The sequence below is a fragment of the Amblyomma americanum genome, chromosome 2 (assembly GCF_052857255.1).
Source record: "Amblyomma americanum isolate KBUSLIRL-KWMA chromosome 2, ASM5285725v1, whole genome shotgun sequence".
In the NCBI taxonomy this organism is placed as follows: Eukaryota; Metazoa; Arthropoda; class Arachnida; order Ixodida; family Ixodidae; genus Amblyomma; species Amblyomma americanum.
This window is the reverse complement of record NC_135498.1, coordinates 22,734,676-22,747,466: the sequence shown is the minus strand read 5'-3', so window position 1 is coordinate 22,747,466 and position 12,791 is coordinate 22,734,676. Positions and strand designations below refer to the sequence as shown.

The window sequence follows — 12,791 nt, the reverse complement described above, 5'->3', positions numbered from 1 at the left end:
TTTTTTTTATTATCATAACAATGGCCATGAAAAATGAAATAAACAGTCGGATCATAGATTCTGTCGCGAATATAGTTCTATTGCTTGCATGCTTCAAGTAGCACAACATCTTGGATGCTCTGTCCTTGCCATTCAACACAGCAGCGAACTACAGCCAATGGTTAAAACCCAAATGGAACCTCATGAATGTTTCAAATTCTATTCTTTGCGATGCACCTTGTCGAAAGTTTATACACCGTAGACGAGATAATGATTCAGGCCTGCCGCATGAGGAACCATGCTCGAAACATCGCTCATTTTTCTTAAACTTATTTATTTCAACCCTCACACCGAGAATGAGAAGCAGCAATGATGTTTATTTTTTTCGCCAATAATGCAGCATATCAGTGCACTGTTATTCTGTTGATTGCCCCTGAGCCTTAGTTTCTGGGGATTCAACTATCTATCATGGCTGCAGTGGCGTTTCTATGGCCACGGAATGAAAAAAAAAGAAGAAAAAAAGAAGAGCCGCTTGATCACGCGTGCCAAGACAGTTCAGTGAACATTAGCGAACTGCAGGTGGTCTGATTAATGCGAAGGCCCGCCACTACGGCGCCTTCACAGTGCACTGAACGCGCTGGTGTTGGTTTTGGACGAAGCAGAAAAAGAGAAAGAGTAGATGCCCGCGCACTTATCCTTGCAGCCACTTTCGTCGACGAAAAGCTGTTGACTCAACCTCGAGCCAAGCTTTAGACTCTGCCCCAGCAGCTGATATAATGCGTCCGGCGAGATTCGATCCAGGGGCCCCTCGTTACGTCCACAGGCTGTCGTTTTCTCGCAGCCACCTTCCTCCGGAGGGAGCCGCGCTCGTTTCCTACGCGGACATGAGACAAAAAGGGCCGCAATGGGCGGGAATATAACGCGCAGAATGAATCGGACGTCGACGGTCCTAGTAGGCCGTTTCTTTCTCACACCGTGTCCGCAAGGAGGGCTCCGTGCGCACGGCCTAAGCCCCTCTTCCTTCTCCACCCCTCGCAATTATTTATCGGGCCGCATTTGCGGTTAATTCCCTCCGAGCTTCCGCGATTAAATACCGATAAGGAAGTGCTCGTGCGCGAGCCCGCCGCGTGCTGGCGTCATGGCTGTCTCCTCCCCCCCCCCCCCCCCATCTCGCCCCCTAATTTTTTTTTTTCCGCATTACCCTCCAGCCAGCTCGCACTCGCCCTGGCATCGGGCGGCAGCGCCAATGAATACGGCGCGTCTGATGAACTCTCGCTTCGTCCGATGCCTGCCTGGCGGCGATCGCAATGAGATCGCCGAACCTCTAATCGAACTTTACAACGCTTACACGATCGCGTCGTTTCTGGCGTGATGTATAGTACTCATTTCGATAGCGACCCCGCGGGCCCGAGCAGGCCGGAGTGGGCACAACACTGAAGCACCAAGCGTGCCCCACCACTTCACCTTCTTGCACCTTCTTGTACTCCTTACGCGGTCGAGCTTGTTTTCGTTGTGATCAACCTCTTCGTTTCTCGTGACGACGTCTAATTGTGGGCTCCGGTCGGTTGTCCCCGCACCTCGCAGGAAGGGAGAGGAGGAATGAAATGCGACCGGGGTGTAGCAATCCAATCGAAATGGCCACCTCAATCCAATCAGAATGCGAACGGCGGCTTATAGTTCGGTTATAAGTACGAGTGCGCTTCGTTAAGCCAGAGATCCTCAGGGCACATCTAGCGAGCAATCCGTGAAAGCGATTCGTATCTGCATATTGAGAAACGCTCGATTTCTTTCTGGGGGAATGGCTTTTATTTCATTCTTTTCGTTGCTTAGAACGACCTGCGCGTCTTGTAACGTCTCGTGTGTGTTTGTGGACTGGCTTTGCGACCGGGCATTTCGACGGCGACCAGACTGAGCCTGGAGACATTTGTTACAGCATCACGCGTGGTCTTTAGTACAGCCGCTTGAAGCCAAGCCAGGAGCGAGTTGGATCTGCACTCTGCATCTTGGTGCAGAGCACACAACCACAGGTGCACTGCACCAGCAAAAAGTTTGCAACACAGTGCACTACAGAAACGTGATGCCCTGCACTGAAACGCCAAAAAAGACTGGAACACAAATGCAGTACAGAATCATGGTGATCTGCATTGCAGCACCAACATGTATTCAACACGGTGCACTGCACTGCGAAATCAAAAAGCCTGCAGTACCATGAACTATACCCCAACATCAATAAGCGTGCAACATGATGCACTGAAGCAGGGAGGTGCGGTGCGCTGCGACACCAGAGTGTCTGCAACGTGGTGCACTGCAGCAACATGGTTCGACACCAAGAAGTGTGCACTATAAGCGTGTATTTGGTGTACTTAAGGGAGTGATTTGTTCATCTTTTGTGCGTAAAGAGTGAAATCGGTAATTATGCTGCTTTAAGTAATTCGTCACCCTCCTCCTCTGTCTGCTAAATGGAGACAATAGTCACGTTTCAAATGCGCATTTCGGCACTTAGACCATTGGACATAAAATAAACGAGGGGTTTTCCGGGCACGCGTTTGTGTTTTCTGTGAGCCCATTAACACCGTCAGAGAAGTGATCGAGCCATTAGCAGGGGAATATAAATTAGGCACGCGTGTTAGCGTCATCGCGAAAGGAGGTGCTATGCTAAGCACCTGCAGCTCCTTTCACGAGGGGAGATATAAGGTGACCCTTCTCCTTTGAGGAATAACAGCGTATATATAGCTTCGTTCGAACGCTTGCGTCTGATCTGATAAGGGCCACTTGAAATGTGCCTGTCATCAAGGTTGTTGAGATTCGCTCTTACGGCATTAGAGCCCGGCTATTAAAGCTTTCGCCTGTGTGAGGAGTACCTCTTAATGCCCTTTTATGCCCTGTCGTGACCATCCAGAAGTTTATTCGGAGTGGCTTTTGTGCGTTAACGAATGCCTCGTTCTTTCCCAAGGTTGTTAGCACAACGCACGCTCCATCAGAGGTGCACATTTTATGCGGCGGGTTGCTTCCAGTCTTTGCACCCAATGCAACGGACACCAGCGGATGCAGTCGCGAGCACTGCTGTGCCTTTAAATAAGTTGTCGCTTTAAGCGACGTTCCGTGATAAAACGCGAATGGGTGCCGACCGCCGTCAGTTCCGCTCCCACTGGTGAGCACCTGAAAAGCGACCGCCGGAAAAAGAAGGGATGCTCGAAGAAAGAGTAGAGTCCGAAAGGGGAAGGCTATGTACACAATTATACTCAAACGAAGTGCCTATATCCTCATATGCACAAACTATAGGCGCGTGTCAGAGCCCACTCTCCCGGCTGCCATGCACTCCGATACGTTGTATTTCGCTGGGACAAATGTGTGAATGTTTACAAGTACAAACCGCATACTTATCGACGTCATATCAGAGCCAATGCACGGTAGATCTCTGTCCAAGGCATTGAGTAACATAATAATATGCTCTCTGATGTATGGAGATATGAAGGACTGCTACTGTGTTCGTAGTCCTATATGTCATCATCATCATCAGCTTGACACGCCCACTGCAGGTCAAAGGCCTCTCCTATATATCCCTACTAACCCTGTCTTGTGCCAGCTCCGGCCATCCTATCTCCCGGAACTTCTGAATCTCATTCGCCCACCTAACTTTCTGCGCCCCTTGTAGCGCTTGCCTTCTCTTGGAATGATTCCGTTATCCTGTTGCTTTAACCCGCCGCGCTGGCGCAGTGGTTAGGGCGCTCGACTACTGATCCGGAGTTCCCGGGTTCGAACCCGACCGCGGCGGCTGCGTCTTTATTGAGGGAAAACGCTAAGGCGCCAGTGTGCTGTGCGATGTCAGTGCACGTTAAAGATCCCCAGGTGGTCGAAATTATTCCGGAGCCCTCCACTATGGCCCCACCTCTTCCTTTCGTTCTTCTTTCACTCCCTCTTTTATCTCTTCACTTACGGCGCGGTTCAGGTGTCCAATGCTATATGAGACAGATACTGCGCCATTTCCTCTCCCCCCAAAAAACCAATTATTATTATTATCCTGTTACTGCGTTCCTGTTATTGTGTCCGTTACTGTGTTCCTTGCCCTTTATGGACAGTGCAGTTATTGTATGGCCTGTGGCAGCACCAAATCGAAGAGCTGTTATCTGGCAATGTGGTGCTTGCTCGTAGTACTTGAACTTATCTTTTGTTTGTGTTGCTTGTTTTTGCACGCAGCGACCAAGAAACAGCAGCAGAAGGTGGTCCTCGCCGCTGGCTAGGGCTTCGGGACCGATGGGGTGAGTACGACCGGCGGTTTCCCTCGAAGCCCGAATAAAATGTCTCTGTAGTCGAGCTTCGAACTTTAAAAAATTGTAAAGATAGCTGTTATAAATTTGCCAACTTGTCGCCTTGCATTTCGATTTTTCGCTCCCGGAAGCCTTTACAGCTTCTATCACGGACCAAGACCAAGTGGTAAACTGCTGTTTTTTATTCCCACCTTCTGCAAGCCATCTCTGGAGTGCGTTTGAACCGTGGGTCAGTTATCCACTTATCAGAATTCTTGTTCGTCGCAATGTTGCATTATGGTCCACGAAAATGACTTACCAGAGTCAATCAATTTACGCACGACATCGAATTTATCAGGGCAAGAGCCTGGGCGCATAAAACATATGGGCGCTAAGATGACACGGATGTGATGTCATATGACTGTCAAGTCCTTCTGTAGCATTTTTTCCTGTTACTTAGCTATAAACGGTAATCCCTTATTTATTTAATTTTTATTTTACATTCTTTTAAACTGATGGACAGTACCGGTAGTTTGAGCATAAGTCTGACGAAGAATGCTGCTGCGATGATATTTGTTAAAAGCTAGGATAAAACCTAGCTGGTCGGCTACATATTTATTTAGCATTAAATTCTGGCACACACGCAGGATTCCATGCTCATCTTCATGGGCTGCGGAACTTGGCGAATTTAATTCTAACGAAAGAAGCGAATCATCCTTAAAGACACCAGTGCGGTTAAAAATTTTGTTCTCTAAAATGAATAATAAATAGTCCAGGAGCCGCAGAGTTGTTCTACGGTAATTGTTCTTTCTAGTCTGTCTCCTTCGGAAACAGATCACTTGTGTCTTTCGTTGGAGCGTCATCAAGCAGCTGGCCGGAATACTTGAACTTTATAACATGCCCTTAGACACCTCAAAGAAGAGAAATTTTTTGGAATAAAATTGGAAATGATCTATCACTGGAAAAATGAAACGGGTGCCTTGAGCTCTGAGGAGCATTCGAAAAAAAAAACAGTTGAAAGCTAGCGACACAGACACGAATGAAAAAATCTCCTACTGCGAACTTTCGCATTGTTAAAGGTTGTACAGACATTAATCTTGCGGGAAAAAAGAACAAATTGAGTCTAGAAATCCTCGCACCTGTAATATATCCCACGCACGGCAATGTACAGCTTTTACGGCTGTCGGAATGTGAAAATCGATGGTCTTTATTCTCAAAGCGGCGTCTCCAACCACGCTTGTAGTACATCGCGACGTCTTTTTCTTTCTTATCTGTGCCGGTTTCGTTTGAAATACCATCGGACTATGAAAATAGTTGACAAAATATCTCAAGAAAATTACAAAAAAAATAGAATGTCCGTATTCGAGCTTTTCTGCGCACCTGTAGTAAATGGCGCCCTTTTCTTTGCAGAGGCTTTTTAACAAAAAAGGGCGCGCTATTTATCGCATGATGTGGCGGTACGATTTTTAACGTTTGTAGTTAAAATACGCTCTATGCAACACTGGCATAACGCCCTCGCAAACGATGTTCTCTGTTATTGGCGGACCTGCCCTGCAGTTACGAGAACCAAGTCGAATCGATTCCGGCTAAAACCTGCGGTCAGTTTCAGGGTATCAACAGATTGTTACGCCGCCTATGAGCTGAGCAGTCAACTATTCGTGACGTCTTGCAGCTTTGGCAGTTCATCCGAGTACCGCAAGGAGCGTGACCGATCCGCGTAACGCGATAGCGTCAAAGGCCACGTTCTCCATAAAATCCGGTGTCGGCGTTGTCGGCATCGACGTTGTGAGCGAAAAATCACGGACATGGCTCTGGCAGGCGGTAGCTGGCAGCTGACATGGCTGGGCACAGATTGGTCGTAGGGTTGTGCGACATCACGTGATGATGGCCGATTTGGGAGGCGCTGAAACCCCACGCTTCTGAAATCAGATGGGAGTCTGAGGGGAATCGAACCCTCTAGGACACTTGCGTTCCGAGTCGTACATACGAGTGCCACGCAGGCACGGTATGGCTTGGTTAAGCGGGACTTTATATTAAACCGATACGCAATAAAAAGCAAGTCCTTGTGTGAGTCCGCGCAAAATCTCAAGCAGATCAGATGCCATTAAGGCTATGGGGAACTTGCGCTGAAATTTGCGGTGCCGATCGCAGCGCCATAACACACTGCCTAGCGAGAAGAGCAAGCAGTTTTGGGTAGTACTCTTAGTACTTTTCCGCGCCACCTTCAGGCGCTTATTGGCGTGAGCCTCCGCGCTCTGTCGAAGGCGCACGTGCCGTGCGTCAGCTATCTGGGCTGCGCCGAGAGAAGCTAGGCAATGAATGCTGTCAGCCAAACGCGGGTGTCTAACCGCGCAGAATGTGTTCTCGCGTTTGCAGTGGCCCAAGCGGCTGACAAAAGCAGTTTTGAGTCACCGAATGGAGCAATTGCAGTGCCACCTTGGCAGCGCAGGTTCCCCATCGCGTTCTGCTCTTCAAGGCGCAGGTTAAGTGTCCCCTAGTTTTTGGCCCAATTATATGTCCGGATTGCCGGATTTTCATACATGATACTCCAAGTTTCTTGACTGATGTGATCAAGGAGATCTAGCAGCTGGTAACCAATGGCTATTAGCATTGGTGGATTGATGCTCACCCGCACCAGCTACCTTACACATTGCCCTGTGATGGGGCTGAGAGTGCTTTTTTTTCTCTCCTGTGCACGGGAACAGCAGAAGCGCATTCGCAGTGCGCAGGCTACACGTGATCAAAGTAAGCCCGCATGTTATCTTCCCTGTATCAAGCCAGACTTACCCCTTGGCGATAATGACGAGACCAGTCGAAGCCGTGGGAGCAGGGTGGAGGGGCGTGTGTAAAAGTAGACAGGAAACCTCGGAAAAACCTACTGACAAGAAGGATGTCTGAAGATCGTGACGCCAATCAGAGCTTCGATTAGTTTATCGACCAATCAACCGTAAGTGTGATCAGAGAGACCTAATTATCAGCCGCCGCGGCTATAGTTGGTCGTGACGACGCACCATCCGACCCTTATCTTGTATCATAGCCAAGCTTATAGATGCCGCGCCGATCAATAGCCCGAAGCATCAACGTGGCGTTTTCGGGGCAGGATTTCGCGCCTAGACGTCATATTTGCGCCCTTTAACGACTCACGAAGTAAATTGAAAAGGCGACCGCTGATTCGAAATGTCGCACGAACTTTGGGAAAAGAAGTTTGATTTATGAGGCGACTGTCACTTTTTATTGCCCTTCATCATACGTTTCTGGCCGGTTTCTTTTTTTTTTGCTTTTTGGTGGTGTCACGTTTCTGCATTTTTGCCCTGACGTCGCTTCGTCAGTGAACTCCGCACGGTGCCCTTGTCGTTTGTAGAAAAGGAAGCACGATTTCTGTCTATCTGTTCGTTCTGTTTTTGCTTTGTTAGTGACATTTCGCAACGATATTAGTTTCGCGGGTTGCCTGCAAGGTATTCGCTTACATCGTGCAGCTTGGTGTTGCCTCAGTGATCTTTCGATCTTTTTCATAAGAACCCTATATTTAATTTGCCGAGGGATTTGAAACATTTACGAGAAAAATCAGCTTGGCCTACTCTGCGTTTTGAGCAAGTATTGCACGACCACTATACTATATATATATATATATATATATATATATGTGTGTGTGTGTGTGTGTGTGTGTGTGTGTGTGTGTGTGTGTGTGTGTGTGTGTGTGTGTGTGTGTGTGTGTGTGTGTGTGTGTGTGTGTGTGTGTGTGTGTGTGTGTGTGTGTGTGTGTGTGTGTGTGTGTGTGTGTGTGTGTGTGTGTGTGTGTGTGTGTGTGTGTGTGTGTGTGTGTTTGGGGGGGGGGGGGTCAGGTGACGGGTGCTTATCGACCGGAGCCGTGAGCAGAACTATAACTCTCCTGTCAGCAGAATATGGATTGCTTGCGCTGGCCATTACCACCACGTGCTTACTGGGCAAGCGGCTTGCTTTGTGCCCTATGCTAGTCTGGTTGCACGTTAAACGGACACGAAGGACAAATGAAGTTGGCCTGTATATACCAGGTATTACAGGGAAGAGTTTAGGGAATTTTCAAAAATAGGATTCTCGAGGTAAAAATATGGCTTTCGCGACATGGTATTGCCAGGCTTGGCGAACACCAGAAAACCGGTGAAATATTTTAACTAGCAAGGTGGTTAACTAATTTACAATAATTAACTTTTTAACGTTTAGAGTTAAGCACCCGGTTGCAATTACAGATTTGTAGCCGGTCGTTAGTAACCGCCATCTCAGTTTTTAGAATTTCGAGAACGCGATTACCCTCGACGCTGTTGCCCGACAAATTCTGGCTACATCGTGCCAAAATAAATGCGCATTTGAAGAACATGCAGGCAAAGCAACCCTTCCAGTGCACGTAACTAGTCGAAATAGCCAAATTTTGTCCGGCCACAGCGGCAAGGGTAATAGCGTTTTCGAAATTCTAAAACTGGTAATTTAAAAACACATAATTTGGTCTAATTGGTGCTAACGCTGGCGCTGGGCAGACTTGTCTGAAATGTGCGAATATTCATCGATACAGAGGGCTCACACAGCCGCTCCGTTTCGAAATCGTTATCCACGGACTTGCGAATCGTCGCTTGATGTCATCGAACATAACAGCCCCCGGCTGTGATCGATGATGACAATAGCAGGACGGCTGGCAGAAACGTCCTCTGCCAATGCTCGTTCCACATCCGCCTCCGCTATGAATTGGGAAGCAGAGCTTGGAAAACCAAAGAAAAAAATGTGTCGTTTAGCAAGGTAACGAACGCTGCTACATGCGGGGGGGGGGGGGGGGGGGGGGGGGTAGTGTAATAAAGTAAGAAGAGACGCAGAATGCGTGGCACAGGAACCGATTTGTTCAAACAATGGCCACCGTCAAAAATGAAGCGGCGCGTTTCCGAGAAGACGCGTCAATTCGAAGCCATTGTTGTGACATATTGTTTTGGATGCCTGTCACTCGGAACGAGGGTATAGTCCGTTGCTGCCTTTCAGGCTTTTCGAGTGTACTATGTTGGAGCGTAGCAACTGGGTTTGCTCATCTCTTCAATTTTTTTTTTTAAATTTTTTTTCTTCTGTTCTCTGTTTATAATGTGTTGCTTGTCACACACCTGCTCCGCACCGTAGTACGCGTCAGCGGAGACCAAGTGATGACTTGCATGGTTAAGCTCTCCTGTGCAGTGTTCGGTTGTTATAAAACAGTCTAGGTGCTAATTAATTAACGCTATGTGACAATAACAATTCCTCAGAAGCACATGAACGCTTTAAACGGCGCGTCGGTTTGTAGCTTACGCCAGACTCTATTCGCTTGCGGACGGAAAGCTTTGTTCCTACAAGGCGCACTAAAAGCTCATTACCGTGCTCGGTATTTCCTTCTCATGAAATACCTTTCGTTTTCCTTTTCCATCCTAATACAAATGTAGTTCGCCGTGCGACGCAGAACAGTTGAGATTAAGTATTTGCTTTGCCTTCACTCAGTTTGTTATATATTTAAGTTCGCAACTCAGTGCGCGCTTAGGCGGCGAGAGGCTTTTTTCAACGAGGCATAACAGCCTCTCGAGTCAAGTGAGTAGCACATAAAGCTTAAGAGATTACGGCAACGTGGGTAAGACTTGCAGGGAAGTTTCAAAAGCGTTTTGCAATGAAACACTCGGACTTGCGAAACGAACGTCGAGGCTGAACTTGCTCAACAGAACATTGGTTTCGAAAGTTTGCAAAGAGCGGTGTGGCAAGGTGAAGCGAGAGGATTTCACTTAGCAAATGAATGTGACAAAAAGAATATTGACGAAGTGCACCGAATTTTTCATGCAGCTGTTCCCGAACAAAGGCTACTTGTAATCGAGATTCAACCACGAATGGGTCAAGATTTCGTTTTGTTTGGTGAATAAACTCTTAACACGCAAAGTTCCGACACAAGTCATTGTTACTTGCGTAAAAGTGCTTAAGTGCTCTCAAGTTTGTTTGGAACCTCATTATCATTAGTCTGTTCATCCAAGCCAGCGAGTGAAATGTTCAGGGTCGTACACTCTTAAGGTGAACACGCGAGCGTGTGGCCGCAGCCTTCGGAGCGCCACATCGTGCGACACGGCCGTGGATCGAACCAAAGTGACGCAGGCGCAGAAGGATCTGGAGGTGGTGCTTCGCGTTGTCTGCCACTTCGCTTCGGTGCGCGCTCAGGCGCGTTGCCCTGTACGTGCTCACGCATTCGAAAGAATCAACGAGGTCTTGTTTAAGAACTTATAAAAGTAAACAAACGATAAAAAAAGGGGAAGCACATATGATGTGACTCAACTTTTAATGGTCCCTGCGTCCATGGTTAACGTGCGGCTTTCTTGAGATAACACGACAACATAATTTTCGTTTCCTGAAGTAGATGTCTGTCATCGCAAATTTTCATATCGAAAAAATTGGATCTAGTTTCAATGGAGGCGAAACGCAAAGGCGCCCGTGTGCTGCGCGATATCAGCGCACGTTAAAGATCCCCAGGCGATCGAAATTATTTCGGAGCCCTCTGCTGCGGCACCTCTTTCTTCCTTTCTTCTTTCACTCCTTCCTTTAGCCCTTCCCTTACGGCGCGGTTCAGGTGTCCGCGGAGATATCTCAGACAGATACCGCGCCATTTACTTTCCCCAAAAACCAACTTGGAATTTTTTTTCAATTTTCCGAACATTGCTCGGTAAAGCTCAGAGGGAGAGACGATAAACACACGTGAGGGTGTTTGCCTTCCTTTGGGCGTGATAAGGTAGGCAAGCTTATTTACACGCGAATAGCTACAGGCATGATAAAAGCATAAGTGGGGGCTCTGATTCCGGACGTTTACGACCGCCAGAGACAAAAGTGGCCCCCGTGGAATGTGGTCATCTCGCTTCAGCCACTTGCGTCCTTACGCAGCATTTTTTTTTTTTCTGCGTACAGCTCACCGCTGCTGCCGCGTTTACGGTGAGGCGAAGGACTCGTGAGTGCGAGACAAAGGCCGTGTTCTCTGCACCGCGCTAAATATACGACCCACATCGAACGACCGCGGTGGCCGAAGTGGAGGCCTTTATGACTTGAGATGTCTGGTTACAGCGCGTTCAGATTCCGCTGTTCCGAGGCACAATCGGTCGTATAATCTGTCTCGTAGCGCCAGGTATGGAGCGACCGAATGCGAAGATTACCGATACCGAGCCGACGTGATTGGCGTGGCGTTCGTAAGCGCGCAAACAAAGGCAATAAAAAAGAAGGGAATGAGATGTAAAGACCTATAGCTGTTGCGTCGTTGCAGCTACCTTATTTCCTTTTTAACACGATAGCGTTAAGGAGCGCTGACGCAATGGTACGCGCTGACGAATCAGCGCGTCCCGTTGCATTAAAGACACGCGTGACGTCACTGCGTGGCGATCATCAGCCTTAAAAACGCGCTTGGGCAATAATTTCCAAGCTGATTCATTAACCCACGTGGTTCTGAAATAAGCCTTACTTCTATTAAATAAGAAATTAGTGTTTTATATCAGCTTTGAAACGAAGCGCCGAGCGTATTTACGTATCTAGACTGTTTAGTTTTTTCTTTAGTAAGCAATGTTGTAACACGTGACAGGACGTTTTGAAGCGAAAGCTTCACTATACGCTAGGTAAAGCTGATTTCGCCGTGCGTTGCCGGTTGACCTTCAAGTGAGCCAGAGGTCAAGTGTGGCTATAGTCTTTACCTAATGTGGTCCACCATGGTGTCGCACCACTTGACCTTTGACCTTTCGATTCACCGGTAGGGGGGATAGAATAGTCACGTGGCAATCGCCCGATATCGCGCGATGGAAACTACCGTTGTGGCGTCAGTCTGGGAAGAATGTATAGGCCGCAGTGTTCATTGGGTGACCAACCTCTAGCGATCAACCATTAATTTAACTACCACCTGCCAGGGTGGCAGGGTGGGTGCGCTGCCTGTCCAGTGTGTGGAACGAACTCAACTTTACAGACGCCAAGCCGCGTCTAGTTGCCCGATAGACCGCAGCTTTCGCTCTCTAACCAGGTTAAGCAATAGTTAAACCGCAGTTAATTTTTGTCGTAACCCGCTGTTGTGTGTCGAAGATGTCTTTGTCAGGCTTCGAAATGCGTCTTTTCACTTTCAGTTCTACCTTTACCTTTCATTTATTCATTTATACACTACTTGCGTCACATTCTTCATTATAATAACGTAAACTGCACCTAATCGTAATCCTTGCACTGCACTGATTTACGCGATCCGTGACGCCCGGGTGCGTCATCTAATCGTGCACGCAAAAGGCAGATAGATCGGAGACGCCGCGTTAGTTGAGTTCACCGGCACCGCCCTTTAGCCTTTGTCGACATTTACACGGGAGGCGCACACAGACGCCACTGAGGGTAATGAATCATTCACTGCGAAGCTTCTGTTTTTCGCCTCGTGCAAGTGTCGTTTCATAAACGAGTTTATACGTACGCCAATACAACGCTCTAAATCTTCCAAACCGACATTTTCTGTTTCCCAGAACAGTGCCCCTTTTCCTTAACGTTTTGGTCACCAGCCAAGTGAATCACTTCGCGCAGCTGCGTTCATTTCGAAGC

At 47.9% G+C, this 12,791-nt stretch overlaps 1 protein-coding gene across 5 annotated transcripts in view; it reads left to right on the top strand.

The window, feature by feature from the left end:
- The window catches only part of LOC144120761 (uncharacterized), a 560,558-nt gene that overhangs the window by 328,014 nt on the left and 219,753 nt on the right, over positions 1–12,791 (top strand). For all 5 annotated transcript variants that reach the window (XM_077653446.1, XM_077653448.1, XM_077653447.1 and 2 more), the window contains one exon: positions 4,177–4,238. The gene's annotated coding sequence lies outside the window, so the exon portion shown is untranslated. The remainder of the gene's footprint in view (positions 1–4,176; positions 4,239–12,791) is intronic.